Below are 27,125 nucleotides of genomic sequence, written 5' to 3'. Positions count from 1 at the left end.
AGTTTTTGTAGCATTAATATGATGCCTTAGCACTTAAGCTCTCAGTAAATACTTGAGAATGAATGAACATAGACTACCAGAGTTTAAAGCTAGTGGACATGCTTATTTTTTAAAGTAAATGAGTTTTTGAGATTCCAGAATATAGGTTGTGGTTGATGCTTTCAAACAAGCATTCCACTTCTAGAGAATGCCCCCATACACAGTATCACTAACCCAAGATGAGTGAGGCATATATTTTGCCTTTTGCCATTTGCTCTTTTTTCCCTAATGGATTTCTGCAAATTCATCTAAACTTTGGTCCTGCCTTCTTGTGTTGAAAGGAGTATACATTGCAAATGATAGGCTGGGCTTAGAGTTGAGTCCATAGTCACATGTCTCATAGGCAATTTCCTGTGCACATTTTAAAATAAAGGAATGTTCATCTGTCTACGTTCCACCTAGTCTTTCTTCCCATTTTTAGGTAGATGATAGAGGTATAGACCAAGTTTCTCTTTAGTAATAATTATACTTACAAAAGCATTTTTATATACCTTTTCACTTTTGAGCTTTACAAAACAAAATTACCCTTAGCTTTTACTATTCCAATACAGATTTGAGTACCAGAATGTGTATTTTTTAAAACCATGGTATTATTTTATTTCCAGATCAATAGCATGTATATGTATATATCTGTATATACATGTATACAGATATAAATCATGTTAGTCCAATGCAAATTAATAAAGTTCATAGGAAGAATGGCTTTCTCTGGTAACCAACATAGTTAAGAATGTTTAATGTTCTGTTTTAAGCTTCTCAGGGAACAAGGGAGAAGGGCTGTATAAAATAATTATTTTTCTAGTGGGAGATAGCAACATGTAGTCAACTGAGTCTCATATAGAGGTACCTACCTCATGTGATTATTGGAAATATGAAGTGAATGCATTATAAATCATTTGGCCCAGTGTATAGCATTTAATAAATGTGAACTATTAATAGGAAATTTATTACTATAAAAATAATAAAACTTTGTAATCATTTTGTTGTAACTTTTCATTTGGTTTTCTTGATACCATTCTTTACTAAATTTTATCTAACTAACTTTTCTGACTCTTATTGTTAGTTCCTGGTCCTCAAATTTCTTCTCTTTCTGTCTTGCCTCTTCCATTATTCCCTAGGTCAGTGTCAACACCTTCTACTAAAACTCAGTACAGTGTACCTCTACAAAATAACTTGCTTCTCTTTGGGAGGAAGACAACAGGATCCAGCCTGTATTTTAGGAAGCTAGTAAGTTTGTTACCAGAATGAAATACAAGTTAGAAACGCTTAAGAGAATAAGCAATCAGATAAGAGGTCATTGGGCGATGTGATTGTTCAGGTAACAGATACCTGAACAAAGACATCCTGGGAATGAAAAGGGGATGAAGGTAGGAAATTTTTGTGAGAGTAATCAGTGAAACTTTACCATTGGTTGTACGTGGAGAGGAAAAGAATCGAAGACTGAGGTTTCTAGCTTCAAAAGCATGCTGTTTATGATTAACAAAGACACATTATTGAGTATTCGAGTTGAGTTTTGGACAAGATGACTTTAGGTTGTTAGCGTGGTATTGTCAGCCTATTAGTTTACTTGTTCTAATCCTACCCCTCACTTCTCCTTCACTCACTCACTTTGAATTCCATTGCTATTAGTCTAAGAACTTCCCTTTAGGAAAAGTAATTTTTTTAGTCATAATCAACAGTAGAGCTTGAAATGTGTACAGAGCAATTTCTCATTTCCTAAGCACATTGTCATTATCCTTCTCTTTTGGTCCCTTTCTCCCAGTGAAAAATATTACTTAGAATAGTATTTACCATCTTGCAAGATGGCGGGTGAAAAAGTTGAGAAGAAGCCAGATACTAAAGAGAAGAAACCTGAAGCCAAGAAACCTGAAGGCAAGAAACCTGAAGCCAAGAAGGCTGAAGCCAAGAAGGCTGATGCCAAGAAGGCTGATGCTGGTGGTAAAGTGAAAAAGGCTAACCTCAAGGCTAAAAAGGTTAAGAAGGGGAAGCCACACTGCAGCCGAAATCCTGTTCTCGTCAGAGGAATCGGCCGATATTCCCGATCTGCCATGTACTCTAGGAAGGCCATGTACAAGAGGAAATACTCAGTGGCTAAATCCAAGGTTGAAAAGAAAAAGAAGGAGAAGGTCCTGCCACTGTTACAAAACCAGTTGGTGGTGACAAGAATGGTGGCACTCGAGTGGTTAAACTTCGCAAAATGCCTAGGTACTATCCAACAGAAGATGTTCCTCGAAAGCTGTTGAGCCACGGCAAAAAACCGTTTAGCCAACACGTGAGAAGACTGCGAGCTAGCATCACTCCCGGGACCATCCTCATCATCCTCACCGGACGCCACAGAGGCAAGAGGGTGGTTTTCCTGAAGCAACTCGGCAGTGGCTTGTTACTTGTGACTGGACCTCTGACCCTTAATCGAGTTCCTCTGCGAAGGACACACCAGAAATTTGTCATCGCCACCACCACAAAAATTGATATCAGCAATGTGAAAATTCCTAAGCATCTCACCGATGCTTACTTCAAGAAGAAGAAGCTGCGGAAGCCCAGACACCAGGAGGGTGAGATCTTCGACACAGAAAAGGAGAAATACGAGATTACAGAACAGCGCAAAGTGGATCAGAAAGCTGTGGACTCCCAAATTTTACCAAAAATCAAGGCAATTCCTCAGCTCCAGGGCTATCTACGATCTCTGTTTGCCCTGACAAATGGAATTTATCCTCACAGATTGGTATTCTAAATTTTTACAAAGAACCTAATTAAATAACTGAAAGATAAAAAAAAAAAAAAGAATAGTATTTACCAACATCATTACTATCACCCCACCCCACCTCCAAGATAAGTTTTTGTACTTTTATATTAAATAAATGAGACAGATTGGCAGAGCTCTTTAAAGAAAAACAAAACTTTACGAAGTGTTTGTGATTAAAATGTTAATCAGTCAATGAGCAGAGTAACACCTCATTCATCTAATATCATCAGGTAATAAATACAAAAGATGATTGACACTTACCCCAAAATCTATTTCTTTAGAGATTTTATAGAGATTTTTAAAAATATATATGTTATATGTAGAGAGATACAGATATTTGTGGCTCTAAAGCTTTTTCTCTATAATGTTTTACATGCTTTGCTGCTTTCTGAATTAGGGACACCTCTCCCTCCACCTCCCCCCCAGTACTAAACTTTTTCTGGAAAATAAAAATGATTTTTTGTTTCAGCGCTTCAGAATGAATCAGGAACCCCAGGTTCTAGTCTAAGGCCAGGCACTAAATTCCTGTGTGAGAATCGAATCTGTGGACTCTGGACAGTACCTAACGTGTAGTAGATACTTAACAGATATATTTGGAATGAATCATAGTTTTGTGCCTGCTTTAGTACTCCTTCCATGACTTATTACTTGAAAGTCATTGCTGCCTAGTAAATAGCTTCTGGGTTTTATTAAACAGGAGTATCTAGGTTCTGATAGAGGTGAATTATAAGTTTAATTTATAATATATGTTTTAGCTCCTTAGTGGAATTTTTGGTCTTCTGTTGATATATTTTCTGGTACTTGAAGTTGCCAAACAAGTGATCATCTACTTGGTTTATTGAGGTCACTTTATTTATTGAGTGTATTTTACGTGCCTATATTATATATAAGCAATGTCCTATGTTTAAGCACATAGCCCATGTTCCCAGGGATCTTACAACTTTGATGAAGAAACACAGAAGTAGAACTGTAAGAAAATAATTAAATGTTGAATCATACAGCATTGACCCACAGGTACATTAGTAATGCTAGGAATAGAGACCTATGTGGGCTGAAGCAGGAGAAAAAGGATTTAAGAAGGAGGTGAGACTAGAATTGGTTTTGAAAAGGTAATTAAGATTTTGATAAGCATCAGGGTGAAGAAATGACATTCTAAGCAAGGGCAATAAAGAAAGAAGGGAGAGAAAGCTGTTGAACATGTTCAGACAAGCCTGACTAGATTCCTAAGGGTGTGGGGACTTGTGGGAAATAAAAGTAGGTGGATTTAGTAGAATGGTTTTAATCTAGGCTGCAGGATCCTGAAGGGGTCTGGTGATAGAATTTAGAGAGATCTATGCATTTGGATGGGCAAAAAATAAATGACATCTTTATATTTTCATAATTTAGCATTTCCTTCTATTATGATTTTGAGCAAGAGACTACAATATTAGCAATACTTGTGTCTTTATTACTAATAGGAAAAGCACAGATAGTTTCAAATTACTTTACCATTGTGGATATCACTAGATATAATTTATGCGTATTACTACTTCAAAATGAGGGTTGTTATTAGGCCCAGTGTATTAAATGTTAATAAAGAAGTATATACATTAATTTACCACAAATAAGGTTTTAAAAAATACTTGGTCACTGTGTTTCAGTATAATTCCTTGGTAATCCTATATTTTATTTTATGCATTTAAAATCATACTTTCAAAATTAACATATTTTAGCAAACTGTCTTTCTTTGTAATCCTAGGTATTATATTTTATGCATTTAAAACATCTGAGAGGGACTCTGTAGCTTTCTGCAGACTGCCAAAGAGATCCATGAACCCTGATCTAGCAGAACCAGACTGGAGAAGACATTGAAAACCACACTGAGGGGTTTTAGTCGAAGTGATAAGCAGGAAAAGAGCCTAGTCAACTTTGTTCATTTGTTTGTTTTGTCTCAATTACAGAATGAATGTAAGATAATTTAGAATATTTTAAAGTTTCAACAAGTTTTAAAAAATGGGAGGAACTCTTTTTAGCCCACAACTGTAGAGAAACTAACATTTAAAAAGATTAAAAACTCATCTATAATTCCACGGTCACTATCCTTACTTTCTATGTATCTGTTTCAGTTGATTATTAATAAATTCTTGTGTAAGGGAGTGAAATAGTTACGGTGGTTATATAGGAACATTTTTTTAATTGGTTGTGCTGTATTTATAGGTCAGATGGAAAGACCATGGTGGCGGGGAGGTAAGCAAGGGTCTGGTCATTTAGATATTGAATGATAAGGATAGCATGGTAGCAGTAGGGGTAGAGTAAGGTTCCAGGGGTTATTAGAAAGAAAAAAATTATAGAATTCGGTGATATAGGGGACTGAAATCCATATATGTAACTCCTCTAGCAAGGTCTGAAGCATCATCCTATAATTAGGCAGTGATATTTCTGCGTTGAAAGCTGGAAATATTCACAGTAAGTGGGTTAAATCAAGCCAGTAAATAACCTTTTGTCAGTTCAAGTCAGATTTTTGCCACCACCAGATGAGTTTCCCCATGAAGCTTCATGAAACGATCTTTTTATAGCTTTTTAGATTTCAGAGCTATGGAAGTGCTTGTGTACTGTATTAACTGTAACATCCAGTGAGGAGAGTCTTAGGAGGTGTGTTGAGGAATTTAATTATAAAATGGATGAGATTTGAAGGAGTTGGGTAAAGGTAAAGAAAGAAAAGAGTAAAGGTAGCTTCAGTTTTCAGGTTGAAAATTGATACTTCAGACAAAAAATGGGAAGTTGGAAGGAAATTAGTTTGGGAAGAGTTTAAATATAAGCACAATTAAGAGGAAAAAACATGTTTTTGCTTCACATAACATTCCCTTTTATTTTTCATGTATTCTATATCAGCTAAATCAGCTTAAAAGCTTCAAGATGCTGGAGTTTAAAATTTACTTTTAAAATGAGCTCTTCATTTTCAGCATCCTACAAGGAGCCTAACAGATTCATCTTGAGATCTTAAAGCATTTCTGGATTGAGATTGGTTGGACAGGTGTTCCTAGATAAGTGAGGGTTATGAGCCTACTCATGGAACAAGACCTGGAAAATAGACTAAAAGGAGTAGAGTGAAGTGTTCATCCCCTAACAGGATTCTTTTCTGTATGGTTGTATCATTCCTATGGCCATATTTATAATAATGTGAATATATTTAGAAGGAGAAATTGTTCAGTAGCAGTGGTAGCTGCCGTGTGCAAGGTACTGTACTAAGTGCTGTAGCAAGTGACCTATGGTATTTGCTTCTTACAGACTGGATCAGGACATCAACTCCAGTGGAAAGCATTAGCATAGGTAGTAGTGTGGTTTTGTTCAAAAATCTGGAATGTAACTAATTAATGCATGAATATATTGGATTGAGTAGGTTTTAACTTTATTGCCATTCTGTACTTTTCTTAATCCAGTTTGTTAAGTAGACTCGTACATTGACATTGTCGTGTAAGGGAAAAACCTCTTAGAAATAGAAACATGTCTTTAACAAAAGTGAAGCTAGGCCTAATGATGACTCTTAAGTTTTGTTTAATTACTTTGTTTATATTTACTGTATAAAATGTATGCATTTGTTTTATGATTCATAAGTAATAAGGCAAATTTTGTTTTAACTAAACTTTTATTCAGATATGACTGACTTATATGATTAGAACTTTATGATTTTCTTTTATTAAATAAGGGTGTTGGACTAGATAATCTGTAAGGTTCCTTTTAACATCAAATCTATTCTGAATGTAAGTTTCATCAAGTAGAATAGATGTGCCTATATTATATATAAGCAGTATCCTATATTTAAGCACATAGCCCATGTTCCCAGGGATCTTACAACTTTGATGAAGAAACACAGAAGTAGAACTGTAAGAAAATAATTAAATGTTGAATCATACAGCATTGATTCTACAATTTAAAGGAGATTCTCCTTAGCTTATGCTGTGAGTGTAGATAAAATACCAGAGAAACAAGTGAGAATGGATGTCATAACTTTGTCCCTATATCCTTTTGGCAAACATTATAGTATGACGAGCCATAGTAATAAAGATCCTGGGAAGCTAGAAGAGTGTATGGTATTGGCTAGAAAAGTAGTTTTCAAGGAGAAAGTTATCAGTAATGTCAAGTTTAGTTCAGTAAAAACGAAGGGACCCTGGAACTGGAGTTATTTAATAGAAAGCTACCGAATACATTTTTGGTCTTAACTGTGCTGTTTATTGGGGTTTTGATAACCAGTAAAATTACTTAATATGGTTATAATTATTGAAAGTAGAAGTCAATTTATTATTATTTGTAGATAACATTGTAAAAGCCAAGAGAATCAACTGAAATATTACTATGAGTAATGAGATTTCAATGTGATGGCTAGTTATAAAATAAACAAAAAGTGATGGCTTATCTAATGTGTTTTTTTTTTTCCTTGATAGTCTTTAAACAAAAAGCCTGTCCATATGGGTTAGTGAATAGGAATCCTCATACTTATTTTTTTCTTTCAGAGGAAGACACTAATTTAATGTTACCTTTGATTAAGTTGTGGTCTATTTTGAATAAATCATTTCCATGTTAACTTCTTAAAACTATTTTGAAATAAAGTTGTGGCAATGAACACATTTAAAGTGACTATAGGGAATTTTTTTTTTTATTCCTTGTGGCTTGTGATACTTGCTCTATTACTCTGTAATGTCAGAGAAGGTGTAATCTGATCTTTGGGCCATATTTGGTAAATAATAATTTTGTGTGGAACCCACTGTTCTATCAGTAGGAGGAAAATTATTATCCATATTTAAGGCTTTTCTTTGCCCCTAAAGTATTTTCTTACTTAAAGACCAAATTATATCATGCATTATTTGCTTTTATGTTTTTTAAGAAGCACGGTATTCCAGATCTATATATAACCTTTTAACAAGAGGTATGTTGGCAGAAGTATGTTCTACTTTACTTGGAGGGAAAAGAATTACATTACATCCTAAATGAAAATTGTTATAATTTTATTTATCATCAGCTCTCAGAATTGAGCTCTCTTAGGTATTCTCTTTCTAGCCATTCCAAAGTCAATGTTGATAAATCACTTAGATCTCTTAGAATGTGATGCAGTTTGAATTATTTAAACCTAAAGCTTGTTACATAGTGGTTGCTTTAGCATTTATGAAAATGAAAACTTAAGTATACCTACATATTTAGAACAAAAAAAGTTTCATTCTTTAGTAATACAGAAAACTATATTGAATACCTAATTATGTACCAGTCTATTGGGTGTTTTATATATACTTTAGCTAAACCTCATAACAATCCATTGAGATGGGTGGTGGTATCCCATTTAAATAGAAGGGAAACATCTGCAGAGAGTTTTAATTCAAGGCCATACTGAAATCAGATGTGAACCTAGGTGTCTCTCCCAAAATTCTTTTCCCTATAACATGCAACAAAAGGTGGGAAATTTACATTTTTCACAAAACTACTTTTACTCTATTTTGCTTTTTGTATTGCTAGTTACTAGAAATGCAGGAAATTAAGTTTATTGAATCTTTGTCTTCTTTTTTTTTTTTTTTTAATTATTTTTTTTATTTTGGCATATTATGGGGGTACAGATTTTAAGGTTTCAATAAATGCCCATTTCCCCCCCTCCCCCCCAATTTTTTTTTTTTTTTTGAGACAGAGTCTCGCTTGTTGCCCAGGCTAGAGTGAGTGCCATGGCATCAGCCTAGCTCACAGCAACCTCAAACTCCTGGGCTCAAGCGATCCTCCTGCCTCAGCCTCCCGAGTAGCTGGGACTACAGGCATGCGCCACCATGCCCGGCTAATTTTTTATATATATATCAGTTGGCCAATTAATTTCTTTCTATTTATAGTAGAGACGGGGTCTCGCTCAGGCTCAGGCTGGTTTTGAACTCCTGACCTTGAGCAATCCACCCGCCTCGGCCTCCCAAGAGCTAGGATTACAGGCGTGAGCCACAGCGCCCGGCCCAATCTTTGTCTTCTTGATTTTTTTTTGTCCTATTATAATTCCCACAATATCTGCCATCATTTGACAGCAGCAGAAAATTCAATTTATTTTGACTGCTATGGGATTAGTTTCTAAGAGAAACTCCTAAGGGTGCCAACCTATGAAGCATAAGGACATCATTTCCAGACCCTGGTAGTCTAATTAGTATAATATTCTACCATTTTTAATATCCTACCATTTCTGTAACTTTTGTAGTTGCAATTTTGTTTTTGGTTTTTGTTTTTATATGGGCCTGACAAAAACAATTTTTTTTTTAAATCATTGAATCTATTTTGGTAATGGAAAAAAGATTTTCCAGTGTGGTTAAAAACCACATCTTATGAGCTGTTCTTTGCCTCCCTCTTTAAGAATTACCAAATATTTTTAAAAATTGGAACTTGCAATTCAGTTCATTGCTTGGATATATCTAAAGCATTTCTTAAGAACCCCCCCCCAGAATGATTATGAATGAAATTAGGGGAGCAGTTAGAAGATGTTTGGAAATACAGTTGCGAAAGAGAAGAGCAAAATGACCTGAAAATAAGGACTTTACAATTCCAATTTTAACAATAAAATGGGTTTTGTTGTTTTTCTCTTTCTGTTACAGTTACTCTGTGATCTCCTGTTGGACAGTCTGTTGCTAAAAGCCATTAGAGATTTCATAAAAGCTACTGTTTGAATTTCTAGAATTGAGAGTTCAGAAAAAGTTGGGTAGGATAAGAGAATGACTTAACTAAATAGCATGTTCTGGTAACTTGCAATTTAAGAGACCTTTTTTCCATTTCAAAATACTTTATGTGAGACACTTGGGGGACTACCTCACTGCGATTAGATCTTATAATGTTGTCTGGTCACATTTCTTGTTCTGCCTACCTCTAGTTTACTTTAGTTTCTCTTCTGCTTTTAAGGCTCCAGACCCAGTTCCTGGACCTGCCCTGGAAAAGAAGTATCCAGTAGAGATGAGCTCACTGCAGTTACTTAATTAAAAATTTGTAAGCTGCAAAAATGGCAATGGGCCAACCAAGAACAGCTACAATTTGAATTTTTCTATTTCCAGGTATGCTAAAGTCCATGGCACCAGTTAAGCTTAGCCTATGTAACTGCCTTATTATGAAATCTATAATAACGAAAACTTTACTTTCAAAACTTGTAGTCATCTTGCTTTAAAGTATAGTAACATCCCTAACATCTAGGTAACATGCAGCTAGTATTGAGTTTAACATACCTTTTGCCTGAATATTTCTAATTTAACCTGTTTGCTAGTAGTAGCAAACTAATGTAAAAGCAATATAAGAAAAATAAATTTGAAATGCTGTTAAGCCCTGTAAATGTACAAAAAGTAGTCTTCATTGAAAATTAAATATTAACAACAAAATTGTCTTCTTTTACAATATCCACGTATAGTACAAGCAGTAGAGGAAATTAGATGAATGAAACTAGTTCTCCTTCCTAAGATTCTCAACTGTTCTACACTACTAATGCCTTCACATAAAGAGTTAATATATTCTTTAGTAATTGGAAGTCATAAATAATATTTCTGGATAGAGCCAAATAATGTATTACAGTACTTATACCTGAAGAATTTAATTATATTTTAAATGTAAGTGTATAACTAGTATTTGCTAGTTTTTTACTTGATTGCTCAAAAGAAGCCAGTCAAGGAAGTCATAAATAGTCAGAATTGTCCTGGAATGTAACAACGAAATTTAAAAATGAGGTTAATGCCTTAGATTTTAACCAAAAGAAAGCTACTCTTGAGTGGTTAGAGGGCTGAGGTCAGTTAGCTTTTAAGGACACTTAATTGCTTTAACCAATTTGTATAGATTTAGAAACAGAATTCATAAAAGATTAGTTTATTTACTAAACAGGTAGATAAGCATACATATATTTGATTTTAAAGTTCAGTTTGTCTAAGTTAGAGATTACCCAAAATTGAATGGAGGAATTTTGTATCCCAGTTGTGAATTTAAAAGATGATCCTAATATTCTAGTATGTACCTAACTCCTTCCTTTTATTCCCTCCTGCAGTGTTAACACACGATGAATTTAATGTCAGGCACCCTAGTCAACATTAGGTCACTGATTATGTGCCACATTTGTTTGGTATTGAAAGAATTATGTCTCAGTGTTGAATTAGGACTAGAAAGGGAGCTATTAGCAGAGTTACTATATGATCATTACCACTACTAGCAGAATCAAAGGGGAAATTAAAGAGGGAATTACATATGAATATCAAGTCTTACTAGTTATTTTCAGTGGAACTATTAGTAACAGTGAAATTTTCCTACATTGAATATAAATTGTGTGTAAAACACTGTATTAGGCACGGAAGGGTATACAAATGAATAAACCTTGCTTTTGGTACAAAAGGAAAGTATCATAATAGAGATACATACAACCTACTTGAGAGTACCAGCAAGAATTAGCTTCATGGAGAAGGTAGTATTTCTATTGAGCCTTGAAGAATAGATAGTATTCTTTAGAGAGAGTGGCAAGAGTATTTCTAAGTTAAGGAAATGAAAGTATGTAATATGCTATAGTAATTGTGAGCAGTCCAATAGTGGGGTATAGAGGGATATGGTGGGAGATAGAGCTATGTCATATGTGTTTTTGAATGTCAAGTGAAGGGGTTTGGATTTAATTTGGTAGGGAGTAGGAATCCATTGAAGATTTCTTTTTCTTTTTCCTTTTTCTTTTTTTTCTTTTTCTTTTTCTTTTTCTTTTTCTTTTTCTTTTTCTTTTCTTTTCTTTTATTTATTTATTTATTTTTTTTGAGACAGAGTCTCACTCTGTTGCCCAGGGTAGAGTGCTGTGGGTCAGCCTAGCTCACAGCAACTTCAAACTCCTGGGCTCAAGTGATCCTCCTGCCTCAGCCTCCTGAGTAGCTGGGACTGCAGGCATGCGCCACCATGCCCTGCTAATTTTTTCCATATATTTTTAGTTGGCCAATTAATTTCTTTCTATTTTTAGTAGAGACAGGGGTCTTGCTCTTGTTCATGCTGGTTTTGAACTCCTGACCTTGAGTAATCCTCCCATCTCTGCCTCCCAGAGTGCTAGGATTATAGGCGTGAGCCACCATGCCCAGCCTCCATTGAAGATTTCTTCCGCACTGGTGCATATAAGTCAGTGAATCTGTTGAACTGACTGCAGTAGAGTAAGGATTGAATAAATGAAGTTAGAGATTAGGCAGTAGTAGTGCTAATGTATGTTAGGCTTTGTGTAAAGAGTTTTACCTGCAGTTTTTCATTTAATCCTCACTACAGGAATATTGTGAAAGGTAACTGAATAATGCACATTAAGCATTTAGCACAGGACCTGGCCCATAGTAAGCGTAAAAGCAAAATGATTAATGCTATAGGCTTAGAGAAAATAGTGTGATACCTTTCTGTATCATAACTTTCCATAAGAGTATTGTGTTTATTGGGGGACTCTGAAGCTTAAATAATAATAATAAACCTACTTCTTTTTCTGCCACCCTTTACCTCCTTCTTTTAATCAGTTAAACCATCTCATTGGTGAATCAGTACTACCTAATCATTTTGAGGGCTTGAGTAATAGTTTACTTTGAGTTAGCCTTTGTGTGGAAAAAAGATGACCTGGCTTTTTTTGTTTTAACCATGGGTTATAAATTAGGAGATTAAATTTAAAGATGGTTAGTCATAGACCTAAACATATAAATCCATAAGTAACATTTACATTAAAATGTGACCGTAAATCTCATCTTTCAGGCATCCTAATAATTGATCATTGCTGACCTGTTACCTGTACATCATAACAGTTTCAGCATAGACACAAAGGCTTTGAGTTATTTGAAAGTACCTGTGGTTGGCTAAGTACAGATTCTTTCAAATAACTCATTCTATTCTACTCTTAGTCTCCTATCCACATATCCGAATACAAGTAATGTTATGGAAAAATACATAGGGAATAATTTTACAGGGAAAATACTCTTTAAGTTGTTTATGCTTAATTATGCAAGTAAATGTGAATATACATACAAAAATTTAAATATAACAGAGATGACTAAATGTCCTTGGACTACTACTTTTCTTCCATATGTCCCTCTACATAGCCCCCTTTCCAAAACAGTGTGTATGCTTACAGAACTTTTCCTATACATTCATACATTAATAAGAATATCTGTTTAAAGTATATCTTTTTTGTCTTTTTTTAACAGAAAGGGTATCGTATTATACATAGATTTTGTATCTTGATTTTTTTCAATCAATAATGTCTGTAGTTCTTTCCATATAATTATTTGGATATCTTACTTCCCTGAAAAACAAACAAATAAACAAAAAGCTACATGGTATTCCTTAGTATGGCTGTGTAGTAATATACTTACTTATTCCTCTGTAATGGACATTGAGGTTGTTTTTAGAAGTCCACATTTGGGTGACCATCCTTACATGTTCTTCTTTAAAAACCTGTGGTTTTTTTCTCTAGATTAGATGCTTTTATTTATGTAGATACAGATAGATGGAGGGAGGAAGGTATGACTGGATAGATAGAAAGAACTCGGATACTTCATTATAAGTAACAAATATCCATTTACATTTTATCTAACCCATGAACTTAGTTATCACACTCCCAATGCTGTCTCTCTCTCTCCCTTTCTCCCTCTCCCTCTCCCTCTCCCTCTCCCTTTCTCTCTCTAACACACACACACACACACACACACACACACACACACACACACACACACACACACACACACACACATATGCATGCAGCTGGCCCAGCCATGACATTAGAAAGAAGAGTTATGTGTGATGAAGAGGAAGAAACATGAGGCCAATTAAGGGATTGAAACTGCATGAGAATCAGTTGGTGAAACTTCTTGTAAGTTTCTCTGAATCTTCATATTAAGGTGCCATTTTAAATTAATATTTAACTAAATTATCATTTTTTTACATCATTGAGTTAATTGGTTTGTTATAAATGTTTATAGTTGGTGTAAGATGAAAACTGATTCTTTCAAGTGCTTTCGTTTTCTCCTCTTCCTTTCCCTTTTACCCATAAACAGAAACTTATTATCATACTTAGTTCTTGTTTTCTTTTATAGATTATATTTGTGCACAGGATTAACTATCCAAAAATTACAGTGAAAAAGGGCACTGAAAGATAACTTTGTTTCTCTCTTAAAACCATAATGTATTGCAAATAATAATGAGATATGAATTAGAAAAGACACACAAAGTAGTCAGTTATTTTGATGAATTATAACCATTCTGTCTCAGATTTATTGCAGTTTTCTTGATCCTTAGAAAATGGTAGCACCTACCACAAAACCACAATACATAAACTGCCAAGTGTGGCTGACTTGCACATTCCTTTTAGAAGAACTTATAACTGGTGATCCTTTTAACCATAAGAAATGGTCAGCATTCATGGCCTTGAGGCAATGTATTAAAGGAGAAAATTGGGAGATTTTCTCTTTAAGAAGAGGTAGTGTGGATTATTGTTACTTCAGTTATTAATGTTTATTGTTTTTCTTTAGGAAGGAAATTATTGTAGGCTTATAAAATTGAGAAATCAGGATTTTAGTAACATAATCTTTTTGCTCCCTTCAAGCTTTTAAATCACACTACATCTGAACATTATAGCTAACTTAAAATAAGTATCATTTGGATGACTAATTTTGGATGACTGATTTGTTATATTGTTTTTACAAATAACTGATTATGTGAAATGATTCAGTATTACAACTGTTTTGTGATAAAAATTTATGCTAAAGATTGACTGTAATAGTCTTATTTTTATCTAAATGGAGATATTATTTGAACTTTCAATTTGTAATTGCATAGCTCTAATTCTTGCATTTTATTTTAGAAAAATAATTTAGTATGCCAGATTTTTTTTTAAAAGTTTTTCTTTTTCTTTAAAAAGGTTTTTTAAAAAGTTTTCTTTCTTGATAGAATTGTAACATCATGCTCCAAGAAATATAATTCCATTAATTTGCTGTACAAATAATATTAAATAATTTTAGGTTAAATTCATGATATTTATAAATGCTTTTAAAGTTAATCAAATGTTCACCAAATATTACCTAACTGGTATATGATGTGGTGCTTGCATATTACATCAGTAATGTAAAAGATATTTATAATAGTGTATGTACTTAGACAAACAGTGTGATTCTTAATTTGATATTTAATTTTGAAATCTTCATTGAGGTCAAAAGGTCTCAAAATTTGCTTTAACTTAAATTTTATTCTTGCTATTCTGACCGAATATCAGTGCTTCTTTCTGTGGTGAAAATATTATTTAAGAATACCTCATTGCAGTCTAATAATGTCAGCCAATCCACAGAAGAGACAAAAATTGTAATTAGTGTTGGAAACTGTCAGCATCATACTGACAAAAGGTTGAAACATTCCATCTTCCCATTGGCCATCCTGGGGTGGTTAGTGTTAACAGTTGTTGAGGTCAGAGGAGTTTTGACATACAGTCAGTTCTGTCAAAATTTGATATATGTGCTCCTAAATATTAATATTACCATACTATGCAAAATCATGTGTGCACATACAAACACTGGGCTTATGGAAAAAATGGGATTGTGTGTACAAAACATAAAAACTTCATCTGTGAACATTTGAAAAATAAAGATAGGAACCTTTAAAAAAGATAGCATAGTTTATTCATGTTAAATGGTTAAGAAATATGTAAATACTACAATAAATACTATATTTTGCCTTGAACAAGACTTGAAGTTTGCTTATGGAAGTGAACATAGGAAGGATTGCAGCTTGTGAGTTATTGTTAAGTAGTTGAAAAAGGGCTTTCTGAAATCAAAAGGAAAGTTGTAACACAAAATGTGGCCAGGTGTGATTCGTAACATGCAGATGCATGGGTGGTAAGCTGAGGAGCTGGTAGATGTTTGAGTGTGTTTACCTTTTGAGTATTCATATGCATCTTGTTTCAGCTGAGTATGTATGATTACCTAGTGTTTCTCTCAAATGAAATTACAGCAGAATTCACTTAATGCTTAAATTGTTCTCTAATGCATCAACTGTGTTGAAACAAATTTACATTTTCAAAACAGGTATTATAGCAGAATTGGCTTACAGCTGAGGTTAAGGGAAACATTTGAGTTTGGGGGGGATATAACCACTTTTTATAGTAATCTTTAAAAACTGGTGGTTATTATAGACTTATTGTAACAAATGTTTACTGAGCATTTACTTGACATACACTTTTTTTTTTTTTTTTTTTTTTTGAGACAGAGTCTCACTTTGTTGCCCAGGCTAGAGTGAGTGCTGTGGCGTCAGCCTAGCTCACAGTAACCTCAAAGCCTCCCAGGTAGCTGGGACTACAGGCATGCACCACCATGCCTGGCTAATTTTTTCTATATATATATTAGTTGGCCAATTAATTTCTTTCTATTTATAGTAGAGAAGGGGTCTCACTCTTGCTCAGGCTGGTTTCGAACTCCTGACTTCAAGCAATCCACCTGCCTCAGCCTCCCAGAGTGCTAGGATTACAGGCGTGAGCCACCACGCCCAGCTGACATACACTTTCTAAGTACTCAAGATATAGCAATGAACAAAATTATCTCTCCACTTTGGAACTAACATTACTTAATGTAAAGAGTTTTGTGATCAGAGGTTGGTTTTGATAGGTAAATTGGACTGGTGGGTAGAAAAGGAAGTATGGCAAGGAGTCTACTGGGCAATGAGGCTTGTTTCTAACCTCTTAAGTTATATACTTTTAGAAGATAACTTCCTAAGATCCTGTCCAACTCAGGATTTCATGGTTTACAGAAGAAATTATTATCTCTAGTAGGTAGTATGAAAACCACAATTTAATTTGAGGATATGTTGAAATGGAAAGATCTTCTTACCTTGTCCATAAGCTAAGGAAGAATCCTAATGCAGTTGAGAAGTGAATTTTATGTATTTCTTCCTGTTGCTCTTTGATACTCAGCTTGAACCATATTTTACTTTATTAACTAATTAAATTTGTTCCAGTAAAATTCACAATCATGTAAGAATGAGGCAAATATAAAATTATATATATGTAGTTTTACATAATATTAAAACTTTTGTGTTAGTGTATCTCAAGGCCTTCTCTAATAAAGACCACTGTACACTTAAAACCTTCATTGGCCTTTCTCATCTTCTATAACTACTCACCACCCTGAACACCTTCATAATCCCCTTCTTTTCTCTCATCCCTCCTTTCTTCTTCAAGCCAGACAGGCGACACTATCCCTAGACTCTGCCTACTATTTGGTTGTCTTGCTTCATATTTCAACCTCATTAAATACCTATGCTTCAAGACTCTTCCACTCCCTCCTCAACCCCAGAGAGATCCCTTTGAACACCTATAACACAATTTATACCACTTATCTAGCACTTACGCACAGCCTAGTATTGTTGAGTTTTTTATGAGCTTCATCAGAGTTCCTAAGTTACACAAGTTATTTGTCCCATATATAGTGGAAAGGAAGGCTTCAAAGGTTGAATCAACTCCTTCAATATTCTGCAGCTAGGGTAACATGCAGCCCTCTTTACTAAGGTTTTATTCCTTTGTACTTTGTGGAAATTCATGATACTTAGAATAAATAATTATTACTACCAGTTTTTATTTTTTGCTAAAAGCCAGGCAGGTGTAATATCAATATAATACAATTATCTTTCACTTTGTTGCCACTAATCCTTGAAACTTTTTTTCTCCATTTTACAAAGAATAAAATTATAGGATTGCTATTTTTTATTTACTTGTATACTTAGTATGTACTCTTTTAGTATCTTACATGGATTACTCATTTAATTCTCATTATCTTATGAGGTAGCTATTCTCTTATCACTATTTTATAGATGGGAAAACAGAGAACTTAACTGATTTGCCCAAGAATATACTAGAAGAAAGTGGCACATTGAACTTTATAAATAAATACATGGAATCCTAGAATTTATACTTAACCACCACATAGTATATAAAATACTATGTATTTTATATACATTATCTCATTTAATTGTCTCATCTTATTAGATGAGACAGTGTTCACTTATTTGGAATTGATGTTGATATTTAGCTATGGTAGGTTATCTGTTTTTAACTATTAACATATTCTTTAACTATTAACATATTCTTTCACAAGAAATTTTTTAGAAATACAAATAGCTAAAGCAGACTAGTAGAATACTGTTTGTTTGGGTTTTGTTTTGAGACAATCTCGCTCTTTCACCCCAGGTAGAGTGCAGTGGCATCATCATAGCTCACTGCAACCTCAAACTGCTGGGCTTGAATGATTCTACTGCCTCAGCCTCCCAAGTAGCTGGGACTACAGGCATGCACCACTGTGCCTGGCTAATTTTTCTATTTTTTGTAGAGATAGGGTCTCCCCTTTGCTCAAGCAATCCTCCCGCCTCAGGCTCCTAGAGTGCTAGGATTACAGGCATGAGCCACTGCACCCAGCCTTGTTTCCATAAGTTCTACTCTTAGCTAATTCTTCTCTTCAGGAAAGTTTATGCCTGTCTTGGAGTGACATTTTACTTATTAATTGATTCCCCTTTTTTGTTAAGACTTTAATAGTAAAGGTCAGTACTTTGTTAGGTTTAAATTATATAAATCTAGATAGTTTATACACGTTACATTACTAGTTATTCCTTTTATTTTAAAAGTTAGATCTCTGGGAACTTAGCTTTGCTCCACCATTTACTTAGTATGGCACCTCCTTGATAGTAAACAAAGATTTTTCAGAAATTGACCTGACCAAGAACAGTTTGTATTTTATAGTATATAAGCTTCAGTTTTAGTTGACTTAAGATGATCCACATGTGTTTCTTGTACAACTGCATTTGGCCTGAGGTGCTAAATATATAGTTGTAGAACCCATTTATGGACACTTAAAAAGGTAATTTTCCCTTCCACCAGTTATTTCTTTCCCATCGCATCAAATTATGTAAGAAATCCTAACCATTCCTGTTAGAGACTCAAATAATCCCTTCTTATTTCATTGCCTTGAACCCAGTTTTTATTTTTTAACTCACAAAATTCCATACCCCTCCCATCTCTATTTTCCTTCCTTATATTAATTCTGTACTATCACCTTTTCCTATACATGCTCCTGTGACCATAGTAGTCATCTTGGGTTTTGATTACCTACCTTTGATTACTGCCCTGCCTTTCATTTACTATATCATCAACTAGAAGACTTGTAGGAACTGGAATAAACTTTACTTGAGGAGACATTCAGATGAACACATCACAGTGGGTTCAGAAAAGAATCAGTGAAAAATACCTGGGCCCTTCCCTCAGGGACTGTGATTCAGTGGGTCTAGGATGAAGCCCAGTGATTCTGTTAGAGGTGGTCCACAGACCAAACTGAAAAATGCCAGCCTAGGAAACACCCTTTTCTTGACAAGGAAAGTTGCCCATTTTCATACCATATCTCAAGTATTAAGGAATTTTTAAGGTTTAGCACTTTTTTCCTCTCCTACTTAAACACTCAACTTGTTTGCCCTAAGATTTACCTGTTTAGACATCATTAGCCTTATCAAATGGAATTAATGGTTTCATAATTCTCTGCCTTGATGGTCCTTTAGAATTACTGGTGGAGTATTTAGTTTTGTTTTTTTTAGTAACAGAGATACACAGGCCCTACATGCAGAAATTCTAATATTTATTCTTAGGGTTGAGTTACCTTCCCAACCTTGGACTGTGGTTTCAAAGCTCCATAGGTGCTGCTGATGGCAGTAAGTTGCTGCTGCTGCTGCTGCTGGTGCTGCTTTCTCCTCCTTACTCTCTCCCTTCTTCCTTCTTTTAACAGGTAACAACACATCAGTATGATACAGAATTCAACAAGCACAAAAAAGTATACAGTAAAAAAGGAAGTCTGTTAAGTCTCCCTCCCCTGCCCCTGTTCTGCCAGTTACCTTCTTCTCCTTCATCAGAGATAATCATTGTCAGAGAAAATCATTGTTACCAGTGTCTTCCACAAGTGATTGTGATGTGCATCTAGATTGGAGAACCACTAACTCAGTGCTAGCAAGCAAGATACTATATAGGCACTAGGAGAAAATCACAAGGTGGGGGCGAAGACATTTTCTAAATAAAAATAATATCTAAGTGAAATCTTCATATTTTTACCTTAACATTATAAATATTTAATATTTAGGTTATGTGCTCATGTGCTGAGGAAATCATTGAAATATGGATTTGTTTCATGTACAAAAAAGTTTTATGTAGCCTTCTACAGAAAATGTGTGTGTGTATATATATGTAGAGAGAGAGAGACATACATATATAAATTTTTTAAATCCAGATGACTCACCACTAAATCCTGCTTCTGTGCTATTTGCTTTCTTCTTAAGGCTAACAAATGTCTAGATAAAATTTAACCTATATTTCTCCACAGTGTTCTTCACTGGATATTTGTTTCTTTATAACATGCATTAAAACCTTAATTATATGTATCTAATTGGTCCCAACTTCTGCTATCCAAAACAAGACCATGCCCTTTGAGCACAACACCTGCTTACCTTAATTAGTACATCTTTGTGTTTGCCTTCCTGTGTTACCACATCAGTTTGTTTATTTGATCCTGTAATCTTAAAGAGAAGTAGGTAAACAAGCATTCTTTAGAGACTCATTTTGCGTTGTGCAAACCTTGAAACGTGTATTGATTAAGTAAGTACTTAATGTTTTAGAAAGCTAGATCATGTCATAGAATCATATCATAAAAATTGATCTAAAACTGGGTAAATCTGCATGTAAAAGTGTGTGTGTTGTATATAAGAACATATAAAACACTGTTGTGCACTTGGTAGTGATTGTTTTTTAACTGAATAATGTCTTTTTTAACTGAATAGTATATCTTGGGAATTATTCCATATTAGCACCTAGCTCTTTTTAATGGTTGTATAGTACTACTCCCTATAGTTTATACATAGCCACCATTAACAGATATTTAAGCTGTTTTTGGTAGTTTGTAATCACAAAAAGTACTATGGTAAATATCTATAATTTTCTGTGTGACTATATCTGCAAACATATTCATAAAAGTAAAATTGTGAAATAAAAAAATACATAGTTTTAATTTTGATAGATTGACAATTTGGCATCTATAGAGATTGCACTGTCAGTACATATAAGTGCTTGTTTCCCTTTATTCTCGCCAAATGATACATTAACAGACATTTTGATGTTAATTAAGGATCATTACTTTTTTTTTTTTTTTTTTTTTTGAGACAGAGTCTCGCTTTGTTGTCTAGGCTAGAGTGAGTGCCTTGGCGTCAGCCTAGCTCACAGCAACCTCAAACTCCTGGGCTCAAGAGATCCTACTGCCTCAGCCACCCGGGGATCATTACTTTTTAATCAAAAGTTCCCATAATCTCTTTACCCTTATACAAATACTATTTTTATTTTGCCTCCAATTTTAATTTTTTCCCAACAAAAATTATTTATGTGATTTTTTTTTACTGTTTTTATGAAAAATTATATGATCATTTCCTTTCATTTTCTGAGGTTTTCATAGGTTTTAATGTCTGTAATAAAGTCAAATATTGATAAATTACAATTTTACAAAGCAGCTCTCCAGAAGTTAGACTTTTTAGTTCTTTCTAGATTTTTGCTATTTGAAAACTATTTTAAATTTATGGTGAATTATTTCCTTAGGATAAATTCCTAAGACAGAAAAGTAATACTGTCTTTTGATTACCTTTTTATATGACAGTATTTCCTCATGTGTTTCCTACCCCAGGGTGTTTATGGATAAATGGGATTATGCCCAGTTAAATTTGGGAAATACTTCATCTGCTGCTTCTACCCAAGATTCACAGTGCATATTAAAGTCCAACTACAAAGAAACCTCCTTGACTTTAACAGCATTTTTCAAACATATTGCCACAAAAAACTTGTTTTTTTATATAGCAATAACAGCCATTGAAATGTACTTTGAGAAATGATAAATGACAAAGTGACTGGTATATTGAGTTTTCAAATAGATTTTTTAAAATTAGAATTACTGAATTTGTTCTTGTACTTCTTAACTTAATCACAGTATTTCCTAATATCCTGGAGAATTCCAAATGCTTATTTTCTTTTAACTAGAGATAATGATAGTTCCACCTTGCCACATAGAAATGTAGGAGATTACCATACAACAAGTATTTATAGAAAATTTAGTATGGCTTTGTTAAAAGCAGTATATCAGTGGCACTATGACTAAAATTGAGGGTTAACTGAAATCAAGACTCAGCTTCATTTTATACACATAGGTATGGATTGTCGAAATGAGCAACAGCTAAATGAGGCTACAGATATGCAGTGATGTCTAGTCCATTCAGGCTAGTGTAATAAAATACCATAAACTGAGTAGCTTATAAACAATAGATATTTATTTTTCACAGTTCTAGGGGCTGGGATGTCAAGATCAAGGCACCAGCAGGTTTGATGTCTGCTGAGGGCCTCCTTCTTTGTTGGTAGATGGCATATTTTAGTTAAGTCCTCACATGTTGGCCAGGGCAAGTGAGCTCCCTCCAGACTCTTTTATAAGGGCACTGATCCTAGTCATAAGGTTTGCACCGGTTATACCTGTTCACCTCCTGAAGGCCCCACCTCCTAATACCATCACTTTGCAGGGTAGGATTTAGACAAGAATTTGGAGAGGACAGACATTTAGATCATAGCAGGTGAGGATGGACCTAAAACAAAAAAATCTTTCCAAACTTCATATGTAGATCATGAGTAACTTCAATAAGAAAATCGTGACATCAGGCATTAAGTAGAATATTCACTATTTTAGTGTGAGGTTTAAGACTTTGTTTTTATTTCATTTTGGTCTAAAATGAATTCAGTATTAAAACAAAATATATAGTTGGTTTGTTACAAATAGACTTTTATTTTTCCATAGGATTTTTATAGCAATTTGTCAAAATACACTTGCCATTTCAAAAAACCATATAGTATTTTTTTAGTGTTACAGATACCTTAACTATTCAGATTATTTCATTCATCAGTATTTATGACATTTGCAGCAGTCTAATAGTCAAAAACTAAAATAACAATGTCTTTATTATTTTTACTTTTTAAAGTAGTACGTTTTCAACATAAAAAATGTCAGACAGTTCTGATGTATATAACATAAAAGTAAAGACTCTTTATCAATATATAATTGGGATTACATTATGCAGTGTTTGGTAATAAGCTTCCCCCCACCCCATTGAATGGTATTAATGAATATCTGTCCATGTCAGTACATATAGATAAATCTCATACTTTATAAAATTTTTACTTAATCCATGTATGAACATACCATAACTTTTTAAAAAATCTGTCTTCTATTTAAGTTGTTTCTAAATTTTTTGTATTGATGCTGTGATAAATATCTTTTCATGTATATCTTTATATGATTGTCTGTTTCCTCAAGTAAATTCCTGAAGTGGAATTGCTGAGTTGAAATCAGATTTTGGAATATTTGCATATATATAATATCTTGGGGGTGGGACCCAAGTCTGAACACAATTCATTTATGTTTCATATGTGTCTTGTACACATAGCCTGAAGGTAATTTTATACAATATTTTTAATTTGTACATGAAACAAGGTTTTTGTCAAACACTTCTGTGGAATTTTCCACTTATGTCAGCACTCAAAAAGTTTCCAATTTGGGGACATTTTTGGATTTCGGATTAGGGATGCTCAACCTGTATTCTTTTGTCTTGTGGCATCTACTGTGACTAATTAGAAGTTCATCAGTCTAATTGTTATTCCTTTCTAAGTTATAGCTCTTCTTCTCTCTTACTCTTTTAAAGATAGAATCTCTGTCTTTGGTTTTCTGCAGTTTCACTACAATATATCTAGGTACAGATATGTTTTTATTTTTCCTCTTCAGAACTGGGGAGGTAGGTTGGGGGAGGATGGGTGGGTGGTAGATAAATAGGTGAAGATAGTACCAGTCTTAAATATTCTTATCTGGTTATCTCATAGATGTCCAAATTTTCATCAGTCCTATAAATCCAGTTGCTTTATTTGTTTTTGGTTTTTTCTAAACTTTTGTAATATTTTCACTGTTCTGTGCTCTATGTACTGTGTGCTATAATTTAGAATCCTTGAGAAATTAGTCCTCTTAGATCGTTTTAGCTGGCAGAAGTTTAGATCCCAAAACTTTGCACCTAATGCTGAAAACATTTTATAAACTATGATGTCTTTATTCTCTTTCTCAGGAGAGTGGTTATTTTGCATCTAACCATAGAAAGTATGTCTCTATTTGTTATGAGAAATAATTTTCCCAAATAAATTTATAAGGTATTTATTGGTTTTCATTTTGAAATTAAGTAAATACCAGTTTGTTTCAGTAATATGTTTGGGTTGTGCTTAAAAATTATTTACTGTTCCACAAAGGCTACATGTTAAAATATTAATAGTTATTTTGCCTTCATTCTTTAAGTTTACTTTTTTAATATATAGAATGTGGGTTGACAGTTTGAGTTTCTTCTCTTTCAGCACTTAAATTATTTCGTTTCACTATCTTCTGGCTTCCATTGTTTCTGATAAGTCAGTGTTCATTCGAATTATTGTCATTATTGATACATAACGTGCCATTTCTTTGGCTGTTTTCAAGATTTTCTTTTTCTTTAGTTTTTAGCAGTTTGACTATGTTGTGCCTATGTGTAGTTGTCTTTTGTTTTCCTATTTGGGGTTTGCTCATCTTCTTGAATCTATAAATTCCTACCTTTTAGTAACTTGGGAAAATTTTTAGCCACTATTTCTTCAAATACTTTTTTCTACCTCATTTTTCTCCCTTTCCTTCTGGGTCTCCAGTTACTGGTATGCTACCACTCTTGTTACTTTGCCACAGGTCCCTGAGGTTCTGTTCTTTATTTTTCCCTTAGTCATTTTTCTCTTCATCCTTCAGATTGGGTAATTTCTATTGCTTTATCCTCAAGTTCACTGATTCCTCTGCCATTTCCACTCTGTAGTTAAGTCCATCCAGTGCATTTTTTAATTTCAGATATTTATTTTTCAGTTTTTAAATTTCCTTTTGGCTCTTTTTTTATAGTTTCTATTTCTTTGCTGAGAGGTCCAAGTATATTTGCTCTGAAATCCTTGAGCATAGTTAAAATAGCTGCTTTAAGATACTTACGTGCCAGTTCTAGCAGCTGGGTCATTTTGAGCTTAGTCTCCATTGGTTGCCTTTTCTCTTGGGTATGGGTCAGTTTTTCCTGTTTCTTATGTGTAATAATTTTGGAGTGTATTCAGGATGTTATTAATGGTAACATAGACACTCTGGATTATATTATGTTCCTCCAATGAATATTGATGTTTAGTTTGTTTCAGTGGGTACATAACTAAACTCAAAATACAAACTGATTTCTCAGTTCAGTTATTTTAATATTAGCCTGGCTGCTTGGAATCTGTCTCTCATATGTGTAGTTTGGAGATCAGAGATATATACAGAGTTTGTACACAGAATTCCGGGCTTCCTCTTTGTGGTTCTCTCCTTCCTGTGATTTACTGGGTAAGTTTTTAACTACAGTGGTCATGCAAAATTTGTCCTTTGGCTCGTCAGTCAAGTACAACTGCAGGTTTTCTATCTGGGTCTTAGTTACCCAAATTAAGTGGGTCCTGCTCTCTGGGTAAAAACCATTTGTTTCTGCTTTCAAGTAGTTTTTTGTGCTTTTCTAGTGTTTTTAGTTGTTATTTGTGAAAGAGTTGGTCAAGTAGGAGGCACTCAGCCATTACAGGAAATAGAAGCCATAAAATAAAATGGTACATTTGAAGAGTGTCTCATTTGTGTACTTGGTAGTCTTTATTATTAATAGAAAACCAAGCAAGTGTGGTAAAATATTTCAGTATATGTTTTAATAATGGAATATGTTGAAATTTGTTTTCATCATTCATCCTCTTTTAAATAATAAAGTCACTCAGACTGAGTATTTATTTGCCTGTCCCTCAAATTTTGTATAAATTATTTTTTCCCAAGTAGATTTGAAATATGTTTTGGAAACAAAGTAATATGAGGAAACCTTATAGTAAAACTTTCATTTTATCCAACAAATGTCACGTCCTGTGGGAGTCAGGAATGATCTAGATCCTGGGGATAGAGCCATGAACTTCAAAGACCTTGATCCTATGGAGCTAATGTTTTTAGGATAGATAATGAATAAATATATATCAGGTATTGATAAATGCTATGAATAAAAAGCTGTATGAGGATGTGAGGGTGAGATGGGGGTGCAGCAGAGGTGTGGCATTATTTTAGATAGAGGGATTGTGGACAGAGAAACTCTCTGAAGAAGTGACATTTGATGAAAGATCTTAATGACATAAGAGAGGGAGCCAGTCAAGTAAGTATCTGAGGGAAAACTGTTCCAAGCAAAAGGAGCAATAAGTCCAAAAACCTTAAGGAAAGAACAAAATTGGCTTCTTTGAGAAATTACCAGAAGGCCAGTTGGAATTGAGGGAATAAGGAGAGTGATAGGAGATGAAGTTAGAAGGGTGGCAGATAGCCAGCAGCCTTGCTATGTTGGATTTTGAGCAGGGGGAATGAGGACTGATCTTTTCATAAAGATCACTTTGCTCAACAGACTGGAGGTGTGTGTGTGTGCTGCCGTGGGGTAAGGGTGCGGGTGTTGGAGCAAAGAATGAAGACAGGAAGAGACCAGTTAGGAGACTTTTGCAGTTGCAGTCTAAGGGAATTAGATGGTGGCTTGGACAAGAGCCATAGAGGTGCGGAGGAGTGGTCAGATTCAGAATACTTTTTGTAGATAAGCCAATAAGGCTTGATGGTAGATTAAATGTAGGATGAGAGAAAGACCACCTGGATAAATGATGGTACCATTTACTGAAATGGAAAAGATTGGAAAAGTGTTGGCTAGGGGGATTAAGAATTTGATTGTGTACATATTAAGTTTGAAATAAGCTGATATCCAAAAGGAGATGTCAGGGAGGCACTTGGATATATTAATCTGGAATTTAAGGAATAGATGATAATTTGCCAACCCTCAGTATATAGATGCTTATTATTTATTTTAATCTGCTTTATTGTGAGTTAATATAGATGCTATTTAAAGCAGTGTATTGGAATGAAATTACCCTAAAGAGGAATGTAGATATAGTTGGAAAGAAATCCTAGCACCACTAGCCACCAACATTTAGATGTCCAGAAAAGGAAAAGGATCCAGCAAAGAAAACTGAGAAGAAGCTGCCAGTAGGTAGAAGGAAAACCAGAAGGATATAAATCTCAGAAGCCAAGGGAAGTGATTCTTTAAAGAATGAAGGAGTGGTTGACTAGGTCATAAGCTGCAGAGAAGTCTAGAACCCACCCCTGGGCTTTATGACCTGAACGTATATGGCTGCTCAGATAAATGTGGTTTCAGTGGAGAAAAACTATAAAATCTTGATTGGTGTGGTTTT

At 34.2% G+C, this 27,125-nt stretch overlaps 1 protein-coding gene and 1 pseudogene across 3 annotated transcripts in view; both read left to right on the top strand.

The window, feature by feature from the left end:
• The window catches only part of TAB2 (TGF-beta activated kinase 1 (MAP3K7) binding protein 2), an 86,082-nt gene that overhangs the window by 15,680 nt on the left and 43,277 nt on the right, over nt 1–27,125 (top strand). The window contains exons 2-3 of one of the 3 annotated variants that reach the window (XM_020287259.2): nt 9,668–9,816; nt 19,537–19,795. The exons of 1 other annotated variant lie outside the window; for it this stretch is intronic. The gene's annotated coding sequence lies outside the window, so the exon portion shown is untranslated. The remainder of the gene's footprint in view (nt 1–9,667; nt 9,817–19,536; nt 19,796–27,125) is intronic. One more of the 3 variants, XM_012759693.3, reaches the window with a different exon arrangement.
• LOC142870924 (large ribosomal subunit protein eL6 pseudogene) lies at nt 1,827–2,823 on the top strand (annotated as a pseudogene).

Source organism: Microcebus murinus, chromosome 5 (assembly GCF_040939455.1).
Source record: "Microcebus murinus isolate Inina chromosome 5, M.murinus_Inina_mat1.0, whole genome shotgun sequence".
NCBI lineage: Eukaryota > Metazoa > Chordata > Mammalia > Primates > Cheirogaleidae > Microcebus > Microcebus murinus.
This window is presented reverse-complemented; position numbering and strand designations above follow the sequence as displayed.